This window comes from Leptodactylus fuscus, chromosome 7 (assembly GCF_031893055.1).
Source record: "Leptodactylus fuscus isolate aLepFus1 chromosome 7, aLepFus1.hap2, whole genome shotgun sequence".
Lineage (NCBI taxonomy): Eukaryota > Metazoa > Chordata > Amphibia > Anura > Leptodactylidae > Leptodactylus > Leptodactylus fuscus.
The window spans coordinates 73768198-73792024 of NC_134271.1; the positions used below are offsets into that span (position 1 = coordinate 73768198).

Here is a 23827-nt window from a genome sequence, read left to right on the forward strand (position 1 = left end):
ATTATTTAGACTAAATTGTACTCAGCAGATCATTTCCTCTGACCGACCAGGAATTACAGATTAAAGCTCTCTTATCAACCAGTGGAAATATTTAGACAACTGTCGACCAACAAGCATCTTGTGCCCATATACTGTCTCTTGAATGAATGAACTGCTGACTTTGCTGATTTATTCCAGTTGTTGTTTTGGGGAATTTTCCTTTATTCAGCTAGTTCATAGACACCCCACAAAGGAGAATAAAGAAGTATGAGACACACATTTATCCTTCAAGGCTAAGCCTCCAGACCCCCAAGATGTTATTTTGATGTTTGATGTAAAGACACAGCTTGAAGGAAACCACATGAGAGGCTGGAGTTCCAGACCTGAATTTGGAGCAAAGCATTTAAGAATTTACCCATAGATATTGCATGGACTGGCACCATATTAATAGTGTTTGCATGTTCTAAGACATGTTTGGAAATGTTACTGGTGTGGTCCTTGAGCTGAGATGTCTGTAGGCTGTTAGACTGAAAGAGCAATGTCATTCGGGCAGTATGGACTGAATATATTAAGAAGGGCATTTGATATAATCTCCTTAAAGGACTCAGGAACCCCATTGATCAGCTCTTTCTCCTGAGAATAGGCTATCAATAAAAAATAGAAGTGGACCACCCCTTTACTATAATGCCGCACATTTATTAAGAGGCTCGCGCTTTTCCATAAATTTGCCACATCGTTGGCTGTCCATGTGCAACAAAATTAATTCTACGCCAGCTATGTTGGAATGTGGTTTCATACTTAAAAGTGACTAAAAAGAGCCGAAAAAAAATCTAAAATTTTTCTGATAAAATGGTTGTGCCAAAATTTGCACAATTTACCTCATGCCGGATAACCTGTACATAGTAAAAAAATATACACATATCTAACCAGATTCAAAAATATGTTGACAGGATTGCAACTTAATGTGAGCTTTGTTTCCAGGTCCCTGGAAAATCTGAACAACCCCCAAACTACTAGTTTGTTATTTTGTTAATAGAGGTACAGAGTGATGCACCAATACCCAGGACCCTTTTCTTTCCCCCAATATATCCATAGTGCTTTTTAGAATGCCCAGTTGATAGTGTGATGTCAACCCTTCTTCCATGATGGTTGCTAACTGAGTGGTCACACTTCTGTATTGACCAGAAAATACAAATACTGACAGAGGACCCAGGATGCATCAGAAACAAAGCAGCATAAAATCAGAGAGGTGAGTATTACCATATGTAGTTTATTATTTGAAAGCATTCTGAACATTTTTAAGAAACTAGTAGTAGGACAACCCCTTTCTTTTCCATGACAATTTTTAGCTGTGACCCAAGAGGAGGTTACCTTAGTATGAGTAATGTTACTTTAAATATTAACCTTCCTCTTTGATGTGCAAATCCTAGTTTGCCCTTTTACTTTTAGCCAATGTTATATCTATGTGACATACTACAATTTTAATACCATATCCCTTTAATTAATACTTGATATAAGTCTTTGTAACCATATAGCTGGGGAAGTTTGGCTAGTCGCTAGTGGATGATGATCAGTAGACTCTTTGTTAAGATTTGAACTTCAGTGGCCTGTGGCTATTAAGGTAGTTGGCACTGGCTGAAATCCAAGCAGCCCACATACAGAATAATATATCATTATATAGTCTAATATCTATAGATGTAACCACTGCTGGATAGCTGGTATTTTGGAAAACAGCCACATCCTTTAAGATCCTGTGGTATAACATCAAATGGTTCAGTCTAGCAGAGGAGTTTTACAGTTCTAAATATAGATTTATAACTAGATTTTACAAAAGATTTCCTCAAAATTCTTCAATGATTTTAATTTTTACTCTAAAATTCTGCATATATGTGGTGTAATGATTTAGAGCAAGATATCAGAAAGGTAATTACAGCTTACAAACTACAGTCATTGACAAAAAAATAATGTACCAAGAAAGCTGTGTCTCTTCTCATGGCAAGGATTCCAATTGGTATTTTTAATGTTCCCTCACACATCAAGAGTTTCCCAGGAGTGTCTCTGCCAGATTGCAACATTTCTCTGGCCTGCTCGGTTACCAGATTTATCGCCTATCGAACAATAATGAGACCAGCTTAGACACTAGCATCAGAAATCTACCAGATTTATTATATGTTTTAGGTTATATCCCAGATTTGTTTAACGAAATCCAACAATTTGGGATTAGTCTCAGACAAACTAAAATGGTCACTGTGACATACACTGAGGTAAGTTATTAAACTCAGAAGCCCAGGAGATGTGAAAAAAAAGAATACAATAAACATTTTTACTCTCCTTCCCTTACCTCTTTTGTGCCTACTTATGGCATCTGGTGCTCTCCTGCTGATGTCATGCGCCCCGTGTCATTGCTGAGGCCTGTGATGTCATGACGCTCAGCATGTCCATGTCAGTGCTGAGGCACAATCACAGGCCTCAATGATGACCCCAGGTGCATGACATCACCAAGACTGAGAGAGAACACCGCAAAGAAGTTCAAAAAAGGTAAGGGAAGATTAGTATAAATGTTTTTTTTTATTTTTTACACCTCCCTTGGGGCTCCACCTATTATACTCTGGAGTCTGAAGAGGCCCCTTAGTATAATAATATCCCTTCCTCTTTGTACTGAACTCATTTGACTCGAAACAAAATGAACGTTGGGTGGTTCGCTCATCCCTAGTTTTAGTCTCAGCACAACAAAAGTATAAACTAAAGCCAGTCATAAACATTACCGAGCTGTTGGCCAATTACTCTCTCAGCCAACAACTATGCATGGTCACCTTGGCTAAGTGTATATGTTTATTTCTGTGGGAAGAGAAAAATAAATTGCTGTCAGACACCTTTGGCAACAACTTAAGCCTCGTGGAATGAAAGTACTATCATGTTAAAGTTCAACAGACCTCTTCCTTCTTGCAATGAGAGAGTTGAGTTATTTTTGCAGACTTAAAATTTCTTGGATCAGCTAATTTTTATGTATGGCCAGGCTTGTACATCTTTAAGTTAAGGCCACGTGCACTGCAAAGGTTCAACACGCCTCTTCCTTCCTGGTTTTCAGCAATGTGTGGCTGGTAGATGGTATTTAAACCTATCTACTACACCGATACTGTATATCTTAGCGATTTAGATGTTGGTGACTAACTTGCTGTGACTATACTAAGTATAGCCTCATTCTAAGGCTAGAAATTTTATAAAAGCCTTCTTGTTACCTGAAAAATTGTATACACTAGTAATCTGTACCATATGATGTTTCTGTGGAATGAATTGCACCAGCACTTTACCATATTGTGCCATTGCTCCCAGCCAAAAGTGGGTTCAGGGCAGTTCCATACCTCCCCCGCCCAACAGTAAGGAGGTGAATAGGTATAAGAAGGCACTTCTAAGATACTTTTTCACAAAGCACTATATCATAAACTCAAAATTGTAGACTGTAAAAAAATAATTTTTAGGAACATTTTGTTATTGTCACACATATGATGGTTGTTAGTAGGTACTGAAATTCTGAATAAACCTTTTGTATTCACTGTGTGTGCCTTTTAATGCAGTACCTTACATGGTTAACTATAGCACGAGTTGTATCCAATACTAATAATATAAGCAGATGAAGCGATATGCGGAGGCACAGGCCGGAATCTTCGGTATTAACAAAGATCTTAACAGTGATCTTATGGAAGTGTTTTTCTGCAGAACCTTTTTTTTACCTACTTTTGGTTTAGTCTTGCTCAGATCATCCTGCTTTGCCCTCCACTGGGAGCAGGGTCAGTCTGCTGCTACAAAAGAGGCCTGTATAAATGTAAAAGAAAGGCTTGACGTTCAGTCAGCTCACATAGTGGCTGCACGCTGGAGATTACTGATTCTCGCCTGGAAAAAGAATATGCCTTCCAATAATAAACAGGAGCTTTTCCTCACCCACAACCCAGAGCTGTAAGGCCTTCTTCACTTACTAACCCCTGTTGTGCTGGATGTAGTGCCCAGCTGTGTCAACTGCACAAATAGGGCTATAGATGGTCCTGCATGAAGAACTGTGAAGCCCGGGTAGTAAATGTCAAAAAGCAGTCTAGAGCAAAAAATAGCAAATACTCAGCTGAGCATTGTAAAGCTGGATTCAGACAGGGTTTTTTGGGCCGGATTTTGACGAGGAATCCGTGTCAGAATCTTGCTCAAAAAATCGCCTCCCATTGAATTCAATGGGTTCCTTTTTCCGCAAGCGGTTTGTTTCCAATTGTGGAAAAAAAAAAGCGACATGCCCTTTCTTCAGGTGGATTCCGCAGCTGATTCAGCGGCACGACACTCCCTCCCGACTAGGCCCATTCATTTGGGCCTAATCCAGAGCGGAGTGCCCCGACTGGATGCCAATGCATTATTTGCACAGCAGCGGCATCCAGTCGCGGCCTCCACCTCAAAATCCAGTCCAAAAATTCCCCTTGTGAACCTGAGTCAACCCTTGTGAATACGAGTGTATTCAGCTAAAATGTGTGCAGTGTATACTTGAACATAAACAAGGCCTCTCATATCCCAAAGCAAGTTTATTCCTTTGTCTCTTATCCAGACTTCACTAAGCTGGACCAGGTTGTGTGTGAAAAAATCCTTAAACTGCAATTTAGGCCCAAAGTGGCAATTACAAGCAGAAGGCCGAGAGTATTTGCTGCTGACAGAAGGTAACAGGAAGGTCTGTGAATGAAAACGAAATAAGCACTTGAGGGAAGAAATGGGAGGCTTTCAGAAGAGTAATCCTAACCTAACCTGCAGCACACTGGATAATGATTATGATTATCTCTATACACTTCCATAGCCGCGAGCCGTGCTTTACGGGCTACACCCATATACTGTACATGGGCAAGGCTGTGCCATCTTTCACTTAATAGGTTTTAAACTAGATCACAAATCTGATTCAGTAACTTCTCCTTATTTGTTAGACTTCATCAGTTTTCTGTAGTATTTTCCTTCAATGTGTAGATTAGATTAACTAAAACTACTTCACTTTACTGAGACTGTAAAATATGGCCTGTTAGATCCACAGCAGTCAAAAACACTAAAGGAGATTTATTAAGCAAAACATTCCAGAATTCTGGTGTAATGTGCACCAAAACATCTAGCGTGCTGTGCACCACATTTATCAACTATCTTAGACACTTGAATGAAAATTGGTGTTACTCTGCGGAAAAGAGGCATGGATTAGTGGGAAAGGGACGTGGTCTCAGTTGTACCTCGTGCACCAAAAAATGTGCCAAGATCTTTAAGACTAAGGGCGGGTTCACACCTGCGGCCAGTCTCTGCTTTGTGGGTTTCTGTCTTCTGCCCGAGAAACTGGACAGAAGACGGAAACCCGGCGGTCAGTTTTCAAACCCATTCGCTTGAATGGGTTTGCAAAGTGTCCGCCCGTGAGTGTCTTGTGACTCTCCGCAGCTAAACCGTTTTTTTTTTAACCGGACACAAAGTCCTGCATGTCCGACTTTCTGTCCGGTTATAAAAAACGGTTTCGCCACGTAGAGGCATAAGACACTCACGGCCAGACACTTTGCAAACTCATTCAATTGAATGTGTTTGAAAACTGACCACCAGGTTTCCGTTTCCTGTCCAGTTTCTTCTTGCAGAAGACAGAAACCCACAAAGCGGAGACCGGGCACAGGTGTGAACCCGCCCTAAGGCCCCATGTTGCGGAAAAACAGCTTTTTTAGTTGCAGATTTTAAGGTAGTTTTTTGAGCCAAAGCCAGGAGTGGGTTGAACATAAAGGAGAAGTATAAGAACTTCCTATATATTTCCCATTCCTTTTGTAGCCATTCCTAGGTTTGTCTCAAAAAACTGCAGCAAAATCTGCAACAAAAAGAGTATCTTTTCCACAATGTGGGGCTTCAACTAATTGAAGGTGTAAACTTAGACTACATAGTCTAACAATGTGCGAGATTTATCAAATGGCATGAAACAAATCCAGTGCAATTTAAGTCTAGCTTTTAGACAGTAAATCTGCACCACATTAATTTCTGTTAGCTCATGCACATTACTGTGTAAAAATCAGGACACGGTGCTGTGGACCTGAACGATGGAGAGGCACATCGCTGAAACAGTGATAGTGGCGGAGAAAGAAAGTCCTCCATTTAGGAATATTCTGTCTGACGATTTTCAGCGGTTTCAAGATTATGGCACAGATGTGAAACCAGCCTTACTGATGTAAATGATACCTAAAAACCACACCATCTTCTACCTCTGCTGCATTGACAGGGGTTATTTACAGACTGGCATTCTCCTAATCCCTTCTAGTCCTGTAGATAGATGCTAAATGTTATTAGTGGGGGAAATCTCCTTTAGGCCGGGGCTTCACATACTGTAGTGTTATACAGTCCATACAAAGAGAATGGAATTATCATTAATCCCATCCACACATTGCAGAAAATAATCTGCAGCAGAAATGCTGCGATTTAAAAAAAAAACGCTTACATTTTTGCAAATCGCAGCATGTCAATTATACCTAAAGAGACCCTGAAGGTTTCCGTATGGGCGTCAGGGAAGCAGAAATTTCACAGAGGAAACCTATGCGGACTTTCTGTGATGCGTTTTGCCTTTTTGGCTTTGACTCTCTACTTGGCGCCTTAACGTTAAAACAAAACATAATTTTATTCTATTTTCTCTGTGATACACAGATAATCACTTTTCTAAATGAAAAACAGCAATGTAAATAATGTATAGAATATTTCCATTTTTTGTTGCCATGACCCAGGTGATCTATGTATATGACTTATACCTTTTATATAACTTGTACCTGTCATTTCTATGTTTATATATGTACATGAACATAGCCATGGCAACTGGTATTGTATTTTGTGTAAAATAACATCTTGAGGCAGATCCTTCATCATATATTGTAGCTTCTTAAGTTATCAAGAAGAAGAGACACTAAGTTATATTCCGCTAAGTAGAGAATTAAGTAGAAGTTTTCTCTTCCCATAGGCCATAGTGCTACTGTTTCTTGTTCTTGGCTTTAGACTAGCAGCTGCTGGGTGTCCCTGGGGGGAGTCATTCAGACTTTATTTCCATTTAATTAGTGGGTTGCATCATTTTCTTTAATTAGTTATTATAGAGGGTGTATAGTATTTTTCTTGAACTGTAGTGGAATGCTTATACAGCAATTATGGGGTTAATTACTGGGGCAAGGGTAATACTGCTCCCAGCTAGGGGCAAACACTATTTACATTTACCAAACCCAGTAAATTATCACCAAAACTCACAAGTAAAGTGAAATGAGGTCAAGGACATTACTTTCATTGATCACATGGCCATACTGTAGCATGCGCACAACTTTCTGACAGAAGGACAGAATATGTTGACCCAATCCATTTCCAATTAGACTCTGCCCATTGACATCAATTTTTCTTTGTGCCCTGACACAGTATAATGCCCCTACAGTAACCCTGACATGGTATGCCCCAACGTTATAACGTCCATCTCCAGCTGTTCCCCCATAGTATAAAGTCCCCTTCCAGTTGCCTACATAGTACAAACTCCATCTCCTGGTATATCCACAGAATAATGTCCCCATCCAGCCATCTCACAATTTAATATCCCCCTCCAGCTAGACCTCCAGACTAAAGTTCAGTCCAACCATTTTCTTTCTCGGTGCCTTTACTGGAGTACTAGTAAACAGATTTCATACCAGCAGTGGCATAGCGTTATGAATCTTCTTTGAGACAACCATCCAAAATTACATTAAAAAGTGGTCTTCTCAAAGGATTGTCTTCTCGAAGCTATGGAAAACTGAATATTTGTCGCAGAAAATGTGGTCTGAGTAAAAGGGGTGTTTTTATGGAGAGGTTCCGTTGTAGAGGATATATGAACAATAGGAGAGTTTATGACTATGAGATAGGAGTTGTTTTTTTCTCAATAGTCAGACAGATTATACTCTTTGATCTTATTTTGCCATTGGCAACTGTGAAAGAATGAGCAAGTGCAGAATAGATGGTATGTTTTCTTTATGCAGTGGGCGTATAACTTCTATATAGTAGCAGCTTATGACTCAGATGACACTTTAGGTTGTCCTTTCTCCATAAATTCATGGGAGTCATTGGTCTTGGAACTTGCCTGTCTGCACAGCCAAGTGTATGAGTAATAAAGACACCTGGAAGAGTATGCTTACATTGCAGATCTATTCTATTGACATATTAGTAATAGGCTTGCAATTGAATAATAGGCTAGAAAAGAGGTTCTAATATAGAGGGGAGGGCTATAAGGAGGTAATTGCAATTATATGGCTTGAAGAAAAAACCCGTAACCAAATATAAACACTCATATCAGGTGGATTATGCCATAGTGAATGTCTGTGTACAGTTTACTTGAAATAACTCAATTTCATGGGAGAAGTATGGTATGACATGCACTGTGTGGCTCTCCTATTCTAGACACTGCAGACATGGTCTGGGAGGCACAGACCAGACACAGATGTGGAACGGAAGCCGTATTTCTACTAAATCAACCCTCTAAGCTAAGCAGCCTCCATCCTCATTTTACAGTACATAGTGAATGCCTATGGGCAAAAGATTAAACCGTTTTTTGTTACTGTTTCCGAAATCTGAACCTGTTCTGAAATAAATTTGATTGTGAGCTCTGCGGGGGCTTTTGTAATTGACAGCTGTGTCAGTGACACTAAGCCAGAGACTGGCAGAGGCAACAACCAAGTGTAGAAGGTAAACTAAAGGTCAAAGTCAAAAGATATACCCTAGGGCAGGTTTTTAGAAATGTAGACCTAAACTATCTGTTTGTGGACCATGTAATGTAATAGCATTAGGCGCTAAAGGGCAGCAAATACATGTAACACACATACTGGCCTGTCTCTTTTTTTTTGTCTAGATTATTGTTGAAAAACAATATTTTTCTTTGGAATTTATGACCCTAGAGCAAATCTCAACAAATAACAGACCTAAGCCTCATTCACATGTCCGCATCCACAGTCGTGTGAGGTTCACGCTATTTACGGACAGTACTCCACCCAGCTCATTTGGGGGTGGTATACTGCTCGTGGTCCATTTTTAATGTCTGTGAAAAGTAGGTCAACTTATTTTTAGTTTCATTTTCTATTTTGCTTGTTTCTGGGTCTGTGAAAAACAGATAACATGCAGATGTCATTGGTTTTTTCATCGACTCAGATTTCATTGCATCTGTAGTGCTTCACAAGACTGCTTTCATCCACCAATGACTGTAATAAGAAATGCTGATTGAAATGCATATTGTTGATCACCACTTGTTACAGTGAAGCTGCAGTATTTATTTATTATGCATACTTATATAGCACCATCATATTTTGCAGTGCTTTACAGACATTATCAGTCGCTGTCCCATATAGGGCTCACAATCTAAATTCCCTATCAGTATGTCTTTGGAGTGTGGGAGGAAACCAGCGTACTCAGAGGAAACTCACGCAAGGACAGGGAAAACATACATACTCCATTCAGATGTTGTCCGTGGCAGGATTTGAACCCAGGAATCCAGCACTGCAAGGCTGCAGTGCTAACCACTGAACCACCATGCTGTATAAAACCATCCTAAACCTGTTTTCATACAAAAGTGAAAATTTCTGTATGATGGCTATTTTCTTAATAGCTGTCACATGGCTGCATTATTTTCACATGTCCTATTTTATTCTTTATTGTGCCAACATAACAGTGCTTTACAAATATAGTCAGTCACTGACTCTAAACTCGCTATGAGTATGTTTATGTAGTATGGGAAGACACTCACAAAAAACACGGGGAGAGCGTACAAGATTGTGCCTTTGGTCGGACTCGAACCTAGAGAGTGTTACAAGGCAATGGTGCTAACTAGAGATGAGCGAGTAGTATTCGATCGAATACCTCCCCTGCATAGATATTGGTGTAAAAAAAGCATTTACCGCCTGGTATTCGACTGAGTACACCAATATCTGTGCTGGGGAGGTATTCGATCGAATACTACTCACTCATCTCTAGTGCTAACCCTTTTTCATGGATTCCTCAATGTAACTGTGAAAACAGATGTTCCTCAGATGCAAAATGGACATTTTGGACCACAGTCCTGTGAATGTAGCCTTAGGCTAGGTTCACACAGTGGATTTTGTGGTGTTCTTCCTATTGGTAGCAGAAATATTTCCTATTTCTATTCATATTAATGGGAGCTAGTGGAAAATGAAGTGTCTGCCTCCCATTCAAATGAATGTATGGCAAAATTCCATTGCATATTCCACTGCAAAACTTGTGCCGTATAAACTTAGCCTTAGACAACGCCTCAAATCTTAGGTGTATTACTAAGGTAATTCTAGAATGTCTCTATGATAGTGTACAAGAGTATGCAAAACAACCTACTGCAACAGACCTCTTCATAAAGCTGGGAAGTCTCAAGATGCCAAATATCAGCTGGGGGGGGGCTTTGTATTCTTCCACTGGGAGGACTAGAGCCTCATACTCTCCAAGATCTTTTCTACAGTTTCACTTCACTTTATTTTCCTGTCAAGGTGTCCTGCTCTTGAGCATATTCTCCCTATCTAACTTGTATGGGGCAGGAATCAGAATATAGTGATGTGTGTGTCAGGCCTGCGCACTTGTGTCCTGTGTTATGACTGGCTCCAGACACTGCTGCTTGTCCTTAAGTTTATGAGCTAACCCCAGAACACCTCATTTCTTAGAGAGGGAACAACGAAAGGAAAAATAAATGCTAAATGGAAAAACATTACTCTCATCTCACAAAACTCCCAGCTTGCTTTGAGAGCAGACTGTGAGGAGCAGCAAAGCAATCTGTGCTTAGTGTGGAGTCTTTTGGGTCATCAGTAATGCAAACCTTATCCAAAATGTCACTAGATAAATCAATTCACCTTTGGGAACATAGCGGTTGTTTTAAAACAAACATGGCTCCTTCATAGTCATAGATGCAGTAGAAAGGATGGCTATCGTATCAGTGTATTATTTGCGGGCTCTGTCTCTTCCCCTTGCCATTGGGATTTCTCAGGGCTTGGTCCTAGGCCCCTTGCTCTTAACTCTCTACACAGCCCCTATTGGAGAAACCATCACCAGATTTGGCTTCTGGTACCATCTTTATGCTGATGACACCCAACTATACACCTCATCCTGTGACATCACCCCTGTGCTAATACAGAACACCATGTCTTTGCTTTATCTGAAACGGAATCTCTCAAAGACTGATAAAGACTACTGTTTCTACCAACTAACAGACCTAACCTTGATATCTCCATTTCAGTCTCTGGCCTTACCATAACTCCTAGGCAGTATGGCCCTTGCCTTGGGGTTATATTTGACTCAGAAATTTCTTTCACCGCCATATAAAATCACTCACACGCTCATGTCATTTCCACCACAAAAGTATCTCCAGAATCCGCCCTTTCCTTACCACAGATACATTAAAGACATTTATTGATGCCCTGATCCACTGACGACTTGACTATTGTAACTCCTTACTAATCGGTCTTCACCTTACTAAACTCTCCCCTCTACAATCTATTCTGAATGCAGCAGCCAAGCTCATCTATCAGTCTAGACGCTACAACGATGCCTACAACAATGGCTACATATTCATTACAAATACAATATAAACGTATCACCCTCATTCACAAGGCTCTCCATAATGCTGCAGCTTCCTAGATTTCTACCCTCATCTCTGTCTATTGCCCAACCCGTGCGCTCCGTTCACTCAATGAACTAAGACTAACATGCTCGATTATCAGAACCTCCCACTCCCGTATTCAAGACTTTTCCTGAGTTGCACCACTTCTCTGGAATGCTCTAACCCGGACAATCAGATTAACTCCCAATTTCAACAGCTTCAGGCACAAACTAAAGACACATTTTATCAGACAGGTCTTTCACAATTCCTAGTGTAAACCCTTCTGTAGTTAGAATCCCTAAAACTAACCCTCCTCTGTGCATGCTCCCAAATTACCCCACAGGATATGATGCTGTATAGGACTGTAACTTTACATGTCTTAGCACCATCTGCACATTAAAGAACACTGACTTGTAACCTCTGGTCCACTATATAAGCAATGCAACTTCCTATGCTGTCCCATCTACCTTTTGTGTCACCCTCTCTACCTCATAGATTGTAAGTACGTGCGAGCAGGGCCCTCGGTCCCATTGTGTGAACTGACACTTTACTCTGTAATGTATCTATTTGTCTGTATTTGAAACCTACAATTTGTAAAGAGATGCGGAATATGTTGTCGCAATATAAATAAAATGTATTATTATTATGGTAAACGGTACCCTGAAGGACATACCTTGTAAAATGAAGGCCATCACATTTTGAGAAAAATCTGCTTTTGAATCCATTGAATTGCTACAACTTATTGACATCATTGAGTTACTTTGGCAATACCACATTAGTCTAAAAGCTACTGTATTTAATGTCACTACATCTTGATAAATTCCACTGAGGGGGAGTAGTGGAATCCATGCTCTATCTTTCCTTCCGCTCAGATTTTACATTATGTGTTGTGAATGACCGTGGTTTAGTAATGACACACTTGTGCATGTGGTTTCCCTAACATTTCTTAGAACTGAGATAGTTCTTATTTGCTCAGATTGCCATCTTTTTAGTTTCTATGTATCTGTGCCCGGCCATGGGACTTTAGCCATTTGTTTCTATACATTTCATCACATTATACTAACATATGGTAACATATAGGACAACATCAAAGCCTTCAAATCATTTTGCAAGCAGTGAAGCCTGTCATTGCATTTTTTTGCATGATTTTCTATCCTGCTTGCAATAATAATAGTCATCTATCTATCTATCTATCTATCTATCTATCTATCTATCTATCTATCTATCTTATGCTTTTATTAGTGCAAAAGTAGCACATTACTTAACTGATTCTATCTTTTTATTCTACCAGTCTTAGACCTAACAGGCTCACTGAGAGTTAAACAGTCTGAAAGTTGGGAAACCACAAAGTCTACTCTGCCCAACAGTGAATGGGATTTCACTTAAGTGCCTCGTCTTACAGTGACAGAATCCAGTGTACACATCCAGCCTTGTGTAGCAGTAAATACCAGAAGCAACAGCCCCATAATATAACTGTCAGTTTCATCTGCCAGTAGCTTTCTTATAAGCAGACCTACCTATGCTTTAGTAAGGGGCAGTACTGTTAGCATTTCAGTAGCAATCAGGGCATAACACTATAAAAATGTCATTCAGCTACAACCAGTGAGTTGAATGTATTCAATCCTAACCTAATTTGTAGGAGCAGTACCGGAAAGTGTAAGGTTAATAGACTTGCAGAAGCCCATGGTAAGTGCTCCCGTCTGTAATACCGCCCATTACTATTGGGAGAATGGTACTTGTCTTGGCAGATTGCATGGTTTGGACAGGAGTTCCACACATAGACGGTTGCACGTGTGCCTGGAGAATAACCCCACTGTACTCACTTAGTCTAAATACCTCTGCTCACTGCTGTCATTATCTGCAGAAGAAATCAAACAAAAAAGGCCCTCAGTTCCAGCAGACAAAAAAAATCTATTTTCCTTTCCAGAATCACAAATTATTCCTGTGTGGGGGTGATTGTTAAAGTGTACGTATCGCCCAGAACCACACAAGCAATGGTGAACGTAAGCCCCTTTTCCACTGCATGGTACCAGGTTGCCTCAGCTTGCCCTGGAACAACTTTTTTTTTTCATTTTTACAATGTGAAAAGTAACAAGAAAATATCTTTTAGTACTTTAGGCTAATTACCAAGGGAGCCTAGATCTCACCAACGGAGACACATAGATGACAACCAGAATCATGAGGCAGGTACTTTCTGGAGTGGAAACAAACTACCTGAACAGAGTGAACTGATCTAAGTCAACCCAGTACTATGCAGTGAAAAAGGGACTTTAGAGAAGTAAATTCCTCTGCAGTAAGCAAGAAGAGACTACCTGATTGCTTTAGGGACAGTAGGAAAGGGTTTGTGTTGCATATAGTATGGTGCTGCAGGGGTTAACAATAGTAGTAGCGCAGACTGTAGCAAAAAGAAAGGAATGCCCCTAAGTGTAGAGTATGAAACCCGCCTTAGTAATGTCAGGAACTCCCCTTCCAAAGACAGCTGCTTTCCCCTACAGCTGATTCGGAGTGCACTCCCCTTCTTCAGCCTAGAGGCACAGAACTGAAAACGCCATCCCAGTTGAGACACCTTAGTTGAAAAACCACTACGTTGTGTAAGAAAGAATAAAATGTTTCCATTTGTCTCTAAATAAGGCTATGCATGCAATAAGAACTGTTCATTCATTTAACCATTCATTCATTCATTCATTCATCCATTCATTCAGATCCTTCTAGGTATCACATGATGTAATTGACTGGCTATTTAAAGACATCCTTCCCATATCAACTCACAATAAGGTTATCATTGCTGTTCAACATTCACAAATATGATCAAACACATTGTCATAACTTATACCAGCTCCGACGATAGAGGTTAAATGGAAATCCAAGCTGTTGTACTGTAAAAGCTTTCAAGGGTTAACTTAAAATCCTTAGAAGTGCTGTACAGCTGAACCGGAGTAACTTCCGAAATAAGAGGCAGGGGGAGCTAGCCAATGCTTTAGAATCTGTCATCCGGAATTGACAATGCGTACATAGGCATCATTCAATCAGGATGCCACCTGGCATGGAAGGGGTGTATGTGTGCAAAGGCATTTCAAGGCAGATGACAGGTGACATAAGAAAGTCCTTATAATTCCAGACTCGTTCTCCAGTTTAGTTATTTCTTATACACTGTCAGGACTACAGCACTCTGGCAGCTGGATGCATTTTCCTCACATACTGGATTTCATGTAAATTGTAAACCACATAACTGCTTATACCATCCGGTGCCATAGACTGGCTGCCTGTCAGAGCTGTTCATGGAAACTTCACAAAGTGTTCTACCCTTTGCACTTGGTGCCAACAGAAAACAACTACTACTAGATCCAGCCACAGATCCTGCAAATGGCAAAGAAATTGGTGAAAGGTATCTTGAGCTAAGCAAATGTACTCAAAAAAGAAGAAAAAAAATCCTTTCCGTCACCAGCTGCTAAGACTGCAAGCACTTTCTACTTTCCATGATTTGGTTGTGGATGAGGAGATCTCTTACCTCATCATCAGCACGCTATTATCAGGCGTCCCCACTCCTGCGCCCGCAGCAACCATTGGGATTGAAGGACAGCAGCGGTATTCTAGTTCCGTAGTAATGTATGAACAGACTGAGAGAGCTTCATTACTGAGCACAGTCTCCGGCAGTATAGCTCACGCCCTCTCCAGTGGCTCCAGCCAGTAGCACACAGTGTGGAGAAGGCTGAAGACACAGCGAAAAAAGCTCAATCTCAGCTCAGCTGCTAGAACCATGGATCCCCTCCTACAGGCTGCAATGTCACTTCTTCTGTCATCTGTCAGTACCTACTGCTGCTTCAGATTAAGAGCCGCTAATTCACCTTCTCTGGTTCCCCTTTTTTTTATCAAATGCATTAATACACAAATGCTTTTTGAAGCTAAATTTATTACAGATCTCCAAACATCTCCCAGATGGGACAACAGGGGATCAGACTAAAGATAGTCTGTTGAAAACGTGCAACAGATTGTGTGTGAATTTTAGTGGGATGCGTCTAGTCTATACTATAAAAAAGATCAACATTTACTGGGTATCTGTCATATCATCAAAGTAGTGCTAACTATCATTAAAGACTCAGAATTCAGCTTTCTAAGACTGGGCAACATTGATTTTTAGTTAATACAGTTGAATAGATTCTGCTTCTGACTGTATATAACCAGCATTTATTGAGGGGCTACAGGCACACTACTGAGTGCATATATGGGGCCATGAAAAAATGGCAGGGACAGCATATGGATGGTATCCAGGGACGTAGCCATAAGGGGTGCAGTGGTACCAGTTGCTACTAGGCCCTAAATTCTGAGGGGCCCCAAACATAGCTCTGCCACATAAAAGATACCACTATTCTAAATAGCACAAGGTAGATAGAGGACTCTTTACATATTTTGCATTGGGACCCAAGATCTTGAAGAGCCTTCCATGACCTACATGGTTCTATAAATTTCAATGAATGAGCCTAGATCGCAGAACAGACAGGAATAGGGGCTGTCCTGAGTTATGCGTCCAAGCTCACAACCCACCATATGGACCTGTGATAATGGCCTCATAGAAAAGAATGGGTCAGTGAACTATTAGCACATTGCCCAAGACATTGGGATGTGACAGTACAGTAAACTGCTGCTTTAATCCCAATGATGAAAATACAATATTGTTAATTCCTTTAAAAATTGTGATTATGAAGTCTGCTGGTATATATTACACTGCTGGACTCCAGCAAACTATATATAATCTCACTATAAAAAGACTATTGAAAAAATAATTCACACCAAAATGTCTACCAGTCCCTATTATATAAGGTTTTTTTTTATGTATTAGAGACTGGCTCCTGAAAAGTGTTCCTGACACCTAAGGCCGGGTTCACACGAGGTGTTCTGGACCGGAACCTGAGGCGGAGGCCGCCTCAGGTTCCAGTCCAAAAACCGGGTAGCCGCGACTGAAAGCTGGTGCACTGCACCAGCATCCAGTCGCGCACTCCACTCCTGATTAGGCCCAATGAATGGGCCTAGTCCGGAGGAGGGTGTGACTTCAGGCCGAATCGTGAGGTGAAACAGCCTGAAGAATGAGCACCTTTCTTCTTTTTCCGGGAGCTGGAACAAGCCGGCTCCCGGAAAAAACTCATGAGCGGCTCCCATTGATTTCAATGGGAGCCGTCTTTTTGGTCAGGATTTTGAGGCGGATACGGCCTCAAAATCCTGACCAAAATACTCCGCTTGAACTTACCCTAACATTGACTGTATTATAGTAGTACTGATTCCTACTTTTTAAAGATACTGCAAGGCTCCTTTGTGGCCCTTATGAGTAATGACATTGGCCCCCATATATCAAAGTAGACATGAATGTGAGTCCCAGTTCCCAGAGAAAAGCATTTTCTAGGACACTGTTTCCCAGCATATCAATTATACCTATGGAAATGCTGGCGTTTTCTGTATAGTTAAAATAGGTACGGAAAGTCTGCAGAGGAAAACTGTACGGATTTTCTGTGAAAAGTGCTGCAGAAAAAAAATCCCTATATGTTTCCACCGCAGTCTTTTCCACAGCGATTTTTGGCTTTTTGATTGTTGTCAATAGGATAATAGCCATGTCACCTGGACATTTCTTTGAAGGGAATCTGTCACCAGAACACTCAATATCAAACTAGCCATTGTAGTACTGAGTACCATGATATAGACCTTTATATGGTCAAGAGAAAGTTATTTCCTTGAAAAAGCAGTTTGTGGAAATATGCAAATGAGGCTGAAGTGCAATTTGGGCATATGAAGGCCTCAGGTTGCAGGAAAATATCTGCAGCAGAAAAGCTGTGTTTTCAAAAACTGTATCATTACCCGAGGAAACCCTGGTGTTTACCATATAGGCATTCTAGGTGCAGAGGAAAACTCCACGAAAATACATTGAAAAATGCTGCAATGTTCTTTTCCTGCGTGTTGCAACATGGGGCCTTAGCCTAAGGCTGGTTACATGCTACGGAATAGCTGCATTTTATTTTTTTTTTGCAGATATTGCAAAGTTCTTTCAGCCAAAGACAAAAGTGACTCCAACCACAGCCACTATCTGCAACAAAAAACACAGCTCTCTGATGTGTACTCGCAGCTGGTTAGTAGCCTCAAAATCACAGGTAGTTAACCTGCTGCAAATTGCAGTATTTAGGGTGCATTCACACGGCCGCAAAATAACGCGGCGTATACAATCCAGGCTCCCATTGAAATCAATGGGAGCATATATGGCTCTTAAAAATCTCACACGGCATATACATGCCAGGTCACGCGGCACGTTACTCCATGTGAATGCACCCTTAGGCTGTATTCACACAGAGTAACGCCAGGCGTTTTTTGTGTGTTTTTTGCACATAGCGCCGCGTTTACGCCGCGTAGCGCCGCGTTAACGCCGCGTATACGCAGCGTTAACGCCTCGCTATTTAGCGGTGACGTTGCCCGGCGTTAACGCGGCGTATACGCGGCGCTACGCGGCGTAAACGCGGCGCTATGTGCAAAAAACACACAAAAAACGCCTGGCGTTACTCTGTGTGAATACAGCCTTAGGGTGCATGCACACTACGTAACGCCGGGCGTGTATGAGAGCCGTACACGCCGGCATTACGGCAGACTGCCGAACACTTCCCATTCACTTCAATGGGAGCGCTCGTAACAGCGGCGTTTACGAGCGCTCCCATTGAAGTGAATGGGAAGTGTTCGGCAGCCCTGCTGTAACGCCGGCGTGTACGGCTCTCATACACGCCCGGCGTTACGTAGTGTGCATGCACCCTTAGGGAGCTTTCACACGGAGTATACGCTCCGCTCATTCTGAACGTAAAAGTTGTTCAGAATGAGCGCATAAAAACCAGCTTCCATTGACTTGATTGGGTGTCGGCATACGAGCGCTACCCATTGAAATCAATGGGAGGCTTTTTTCCCTATTGCTTTCAATGTGATACGCGCGTATCACATTGAAACCAATAGGGAAAAAAGCCCATTCATTTCAATGGGGAGCGCTCGTATGCCGGCTCCCATTGAAATGAATGGGATCTGCTTTGTACGCACTGATTCTGAACGTGTTTTACGTTCAGAATCAGCTCAGCGTATACTTAGTGTGAATGCACCCTTAATCCACCTCTCTTCCCATTTTCCATCAGCCTCTGCCCTCTGCAAAACCCTTCACTGGCTATCCATCACCCAGTGGATAGAGTTCAAAATGTTAATGCTGACATACAAAGCCATTCACAACCTGTCCCCTCCATATATCTCTATTATTATTATTATTATTATTATTATTATTTATTTATTTATTTATATAGCACCATTAATTCCATGGTGCTTTACATTTGGGGGTTACATACAATACACAGAATGTACAGGTAGATATAATGCTAACAATGACCGACTGGCACAGTGGGGTAGAAGGCCCTGCCCGCGAGGGCTTACAATCTATGAGGGAAGGGGGGTAGAGACAGAAGGAGAGGGGGAGACTGTACAGATGGTGGTGCGGTGATAGTGTTATTGGAGGTTGTAGGCCTTCCTGAATAGATGAGTCTTCAGGGCCTTCTTGAAGCCTGTGATTGTGGGGGTCAGTCTTATGTGTCTTGGTAAGGAGTTCCAGAGTATGGGGGATGCACGAGAGAAATCTTGGAGACGGTTGTGTGAGGAGCAGATGAAAGCAGAGCGGAGTAGGAGGTCATTGGAGGATCTGAGGTTACGTGTGGGCAGGTAGTGGGAGATTAGTTCAGAGATGTATGGAGGGGCCGGGTTGTGGATGGCTTTGTATGTTAGTGTTAGTAGCTTGAACTCAATTCGCTGGGCAATAGGTAGCCAGTGGAGGGACTGGCAGAGGGGAGCAGCTGATGAAGATCGGGGCATGAGGTGGATTAAGCAAGCAGCGCAGTTTAAGGTGGACTGGAGGGGGGCAAGGGTGTTAGCTGGGAGTCCATGGAGAAGGGTGTTGCAGTAGTCTAGGCGGGAGATTATGAGGGCCTGGACAAGCATCTTGGTAGTTTCCTGGGTGAGGAAGGGGCGAATTCGGTGGATGTTCTTGAGCTGGAGGCGGCAGGAGGTGTTGAGGGCTTGAATATGTGGCTTGAAGGATAGGTCAGAGTCCAGGGTTACCCCAAGGCATCGGGCATGTGGGACAGGGGTAATTGTGGTCCATTAACTTTGATAGATGGGTCAGGTGGAGGGGCCATACAGGATGGGCTGAAGATGATAAACTCTGTTTTCTCCATGTTGAGTTTGAGAAAGCGGGAGGAGAGGAAGGAGGCTACGGCCGCTAAACAATCTGGAACTCTGGCCAGCAGGGAGGTAATGTCTGGTCCAGAGATGTATATTTGGGTGTCATCGGCATAGCAGTGGTACTGAAAGCCATGAGATTCTAGGAGTTGGCCCAGGCCAAGGGTGTAGATGGAGAACAGGAGGGGTCCTAGGACAGAGCCCTGGGGGACAACTACAGAGAGAGGGCGTGGTGAGGAGGTGGTGTGCGAGTGGGAGACGCTGAATGTGCGGTCGGTGAGGTATGAGGAGATCCAGGAATGGGCCAGGTCTGAGATACCAAGGGATGAGAGAATTTCTAACAGGAGGGAGTGGTCAACTGTGTCAAAGGCAGAGGAGAGGTCGAGGAGGAGGAGGACAGAGTAGTGGTGCTTGGCTTTGGCGGTTAGCAGGTCATTAGTGACTTTTGTTAGTGTAGTTTCAGTGGAGTGCCGGGGTCTGAAGCCTGACTGAAGTCTGTCAAAGAGCAGGTTGGATGAGAGATAGGAGGAGAGTTTGGAGTGGACATGCTGCTCAAGAAGTTTTGAGGCGTACGGGAGCAGTGAGATGGGACGATAGTTGGCAGTAGAGGACGGGTCAAGGGACGGTTTCTTAAGTATAGGAGTGACAGTGGCGTGTTTGAAGGCTGAGGGGAAGGATCCATTGGTTAGGGATAGATTGAAAAGATGGGTTAGGGCTGGAGTAATGACTTCAGCGAGTTTGGGGATGAGGTGTGACTGGATCGGGTCGAGCACGCAGGAGGTGAGGTGGGATTTGGAGATTAGGGAGGAGAGTTTTTCGTCAGTTATGGAGGAGAAACAGGTCAGGGATGAGGAACAGTAAGTAGTTGGGTAGAGGGGTTCAAATGTATAGCATGATGGAAATAATGTTGTCTATGAATAAATAATAATAATAATTTCTATGTGAGACCTTAGCCTGAAGTGATTTTTCAGAAGTTAAATATTGATAATCTATCCTTAAGTTGTTTGGGCTCTGGCATCCAGAATCTCCATAAACCTTCACTTTGAAGTCTAAGTGTAATGATATGTCATCAATATCATAGTCCTTGAAATCCATTTATTATTCATCATGGCTCATGGTCTACAAAATCTTGGGAACCTTCTGTACTATCCAATTATATGAGCAGCTCTCTGAATATATTTTTTTTTAGCCAGCATTCATAAAATACAGTATACACACAGTATACAATGATTTAGGACGTTTTCTACCTATATTGGAATACAACACATATTTGCGTCGGGTAGGGATAATATTAGTGTCAGAATCATCAGGGCAGGTGTTCTATGATAAAAGAAGCTTTGTGCAGTCAATGTCATTATCATATTTGTTACTTTTACTGTTTATTGTATTGTAAAAGCATATGAACTTCCTTTACTTCTATTTGTTGGCTGTACATGTGAGGTCTTAAGCATATAATAGGAATATCCTTAGTGTCAACCTTTATAGGGCAGTATTTCATGTCTGTCTTCTGCAGAGGTCACGACTTACAAACATAAGCGCACTCCCTGATGTGTGCACTTATTAGCAATGCTGGGTTCTGAACATTTCAAGAAAAAAGCTGATTGGTGGGTATATGCCCTGTTAAAGGGGATGCCCTGTAGGAGGGTTTAATGTCAGCTTGACATTAGTTACATATTAGCACATACATTGAAGAACACAGTCTCTTTTCTCTAGGGGACCTGCAATAATAAACAAGTGATATTTAAAAACAAAATGGTACTGACCGCATGTCACTCATCTGGATTCAATACTAGTTACAGACTGTGTTAGGCCTACACCTTAATACTGGCTCAGGGCTAATTCTAGCAATGATATTAGGGTAAGATCACACAGAGATTTTTTGTCCGGAACTGAGGCGGAGACCGCCTCAGATTCTGGACCGAAAGCCGGGTAGCCGCGACTGAAAGCCATTACACTGCACCGACATCCAGCTGCGCACTCTGCTCCGGATTAGGCCCAATGAATGGGCTTAGTCCAGAGGAGGGAGTGTATTCAGGCCGAATCGCGAGGCAACTCCGCCAGAAGAATGAGCATGTCACTTCTTTAATTTCAATAGGAGCCATCTCTGAGGTGGATATGGCCTCAAAATCCTGACCAAAAAACTCCATCTGACCTTACCCTAACAACAAATATCCAAAACCTATTGCAGGCTGTGGTCCCACTGCGTCACCAAACCAGTTTGACTGAGGGCCACTCCTGAGGCCATTGTTTGTTTAACCCCTTTCTTCACGTCTTCAACCTTTAAACCTTGTATGAGGATCCGGACTTTGCTACAGAAAGACCACTAGGTCACTACCCTGGAGTGCTCCTGGAGTTGGTGACAGTTGACCAGACCAGTCAGGGATTACAGTGCAGTGCTTGAAGGAATCAGGAAAAAGAAGAGTGTGAAAAGGTAGTGGTAGTCACAAACAGGCCAAGTCAGCAATGGGTTATCAGATTGCTGATACAGCTCAGCAGACAGGAAACAAGGTAAGGAACACAAGCCAAGCCATTTTTTTGTTGCAGATTTTGTTGCGGTTTTTGAGCTAAAACCAGGAGTGGATTAAGCAGAAGGTAGAAGTATAAGAACTTCCTATATATTTCCCATTCCTCTTGTAGTCATTCTTAGCTTTGGCTAAAAAAACCGCAACAAAATCTCAAACAAAAAAGCTTCATTTAAGCAACGTGGGGCCTCAGCCTTAGGGTCCATTCAAACAGAGGAAAATGGTGAGGAATTTGGTGTGGAATTTCAGCGCTGAATAAAAAAAAGCCTCCCATTGACTTCAATTGGTTCCTTTTTCTACTGGCAGAGAAAGGAACCCATCGAAGTCAATGGGAGGCTTTTTTTCAGCACTGAAATTCCACACCAAATTTCTTACCATTTTCCACCGTGTGAATGGACCCTTAGAAGATACTAGAGAATTAGGAACCTTTGCTCAGGTTAAGTGTGACAGGTGAAAAAGATTTTTATACCTGTAGACTGCCACACACATCTGCCGTATGGGCAGGCCCGGCAGGAGCAGAATCAGGAAGGGAACATGAATGGTACACTGAATTAGCAAGGAATAGACAGTATGTAGTGAAGGTAACTGGGTGATCATGGCTGCTGGGAGAGGCGGTATGCTGACAAGTACTACTATAGTTTATAAATTAGTCTGTATATCCCAGAACAAGGTTAAACAATGCAATAAAACCAACCCCATAAATACTGTACCGAAGTCATGCTCACAGAAACAGCCATGTAAATAAGTATCTCTCACCATTAATAGCGTAATGTTGAGTGATACCTACCAGTAACTGCACCTTAGAAACACTTATCAATACAAACCATGCAATGAACTGAAGTCATGCTTGTCAATACTGCCCAGTTAGGAAGTCAATATCAAAACTGGCTCTTTACCAACCTTCCTGGTTCCTCACATTTCTGTAAAGACTCTACAGAATCCTGGCTCTCCAGGACCAGAGCTGTACAGACATATATACAGACTCTTTATATGTAAAGAGTTAGTGGCGTAACTAGGAATGGCGGGGCCCCGTGGCGATCTTTTGACATGGGCCCCCCCCCCGACCGACACTGAAGACCTCGACTGACCCCCTCCTACGCATTCCTGCACACTCTATTATGCATAGTGGCCCCTGCACACAGTATCTTACCCCATAGTGGCCCCTGCACACAGTATTATGTCCCTTAGTGGCCCCCTTTTCAGACCCCAGAGTATAATAATCGGAGACCCAGGGGTAGAAAAACATAAAAAAAACCTCTGTTACTCACCCATCTCCCGGTTCCTACACTGTTGGCCTCCGAAGTAGTCCATCTTCAATGACGTCAGATGTCACATAACCCGGGATGCAGGCCGGGGTCATGAGACGTCAGACGACTAGGCCGAAGCCTGCCTGGATCGTGGAGAGGTAAGTAACAGTGTTTTTTATGTTTCTTACTTCTCCTGGGCCGCCGATCATTATACTCGGGGGTCCGAAAAGACCCCC

General features: G+C 42.2%; 1 protein-coding gene across 2 annotated transcripts in view; it reads right to left on the bottom strand.

The window, feature by feature from the left end:
• Positions 1 to 23827, bottom strand: part of ZNF469 (zinc finger protein 469) — a 140303-nt gene that overhangs the window by 57519 nt on the left and 58957 nt on the right. The window contains exon 1 of one of the 2 annotated variants that reach the window (XM_075282141.1): positions 15096 to 15196. The exons of the other annotated variant lie outside the window; for it this stretch is intronic. The gene's annotated coding sequence lies outside the window, so the exon portion shown is untranslated. Of the gene's footprint in view, positions 1 to 15095; positions 15197 to 23827 lie in introns of those variants that run through there. 2 annotated transcript variants of the gene reach the window in all.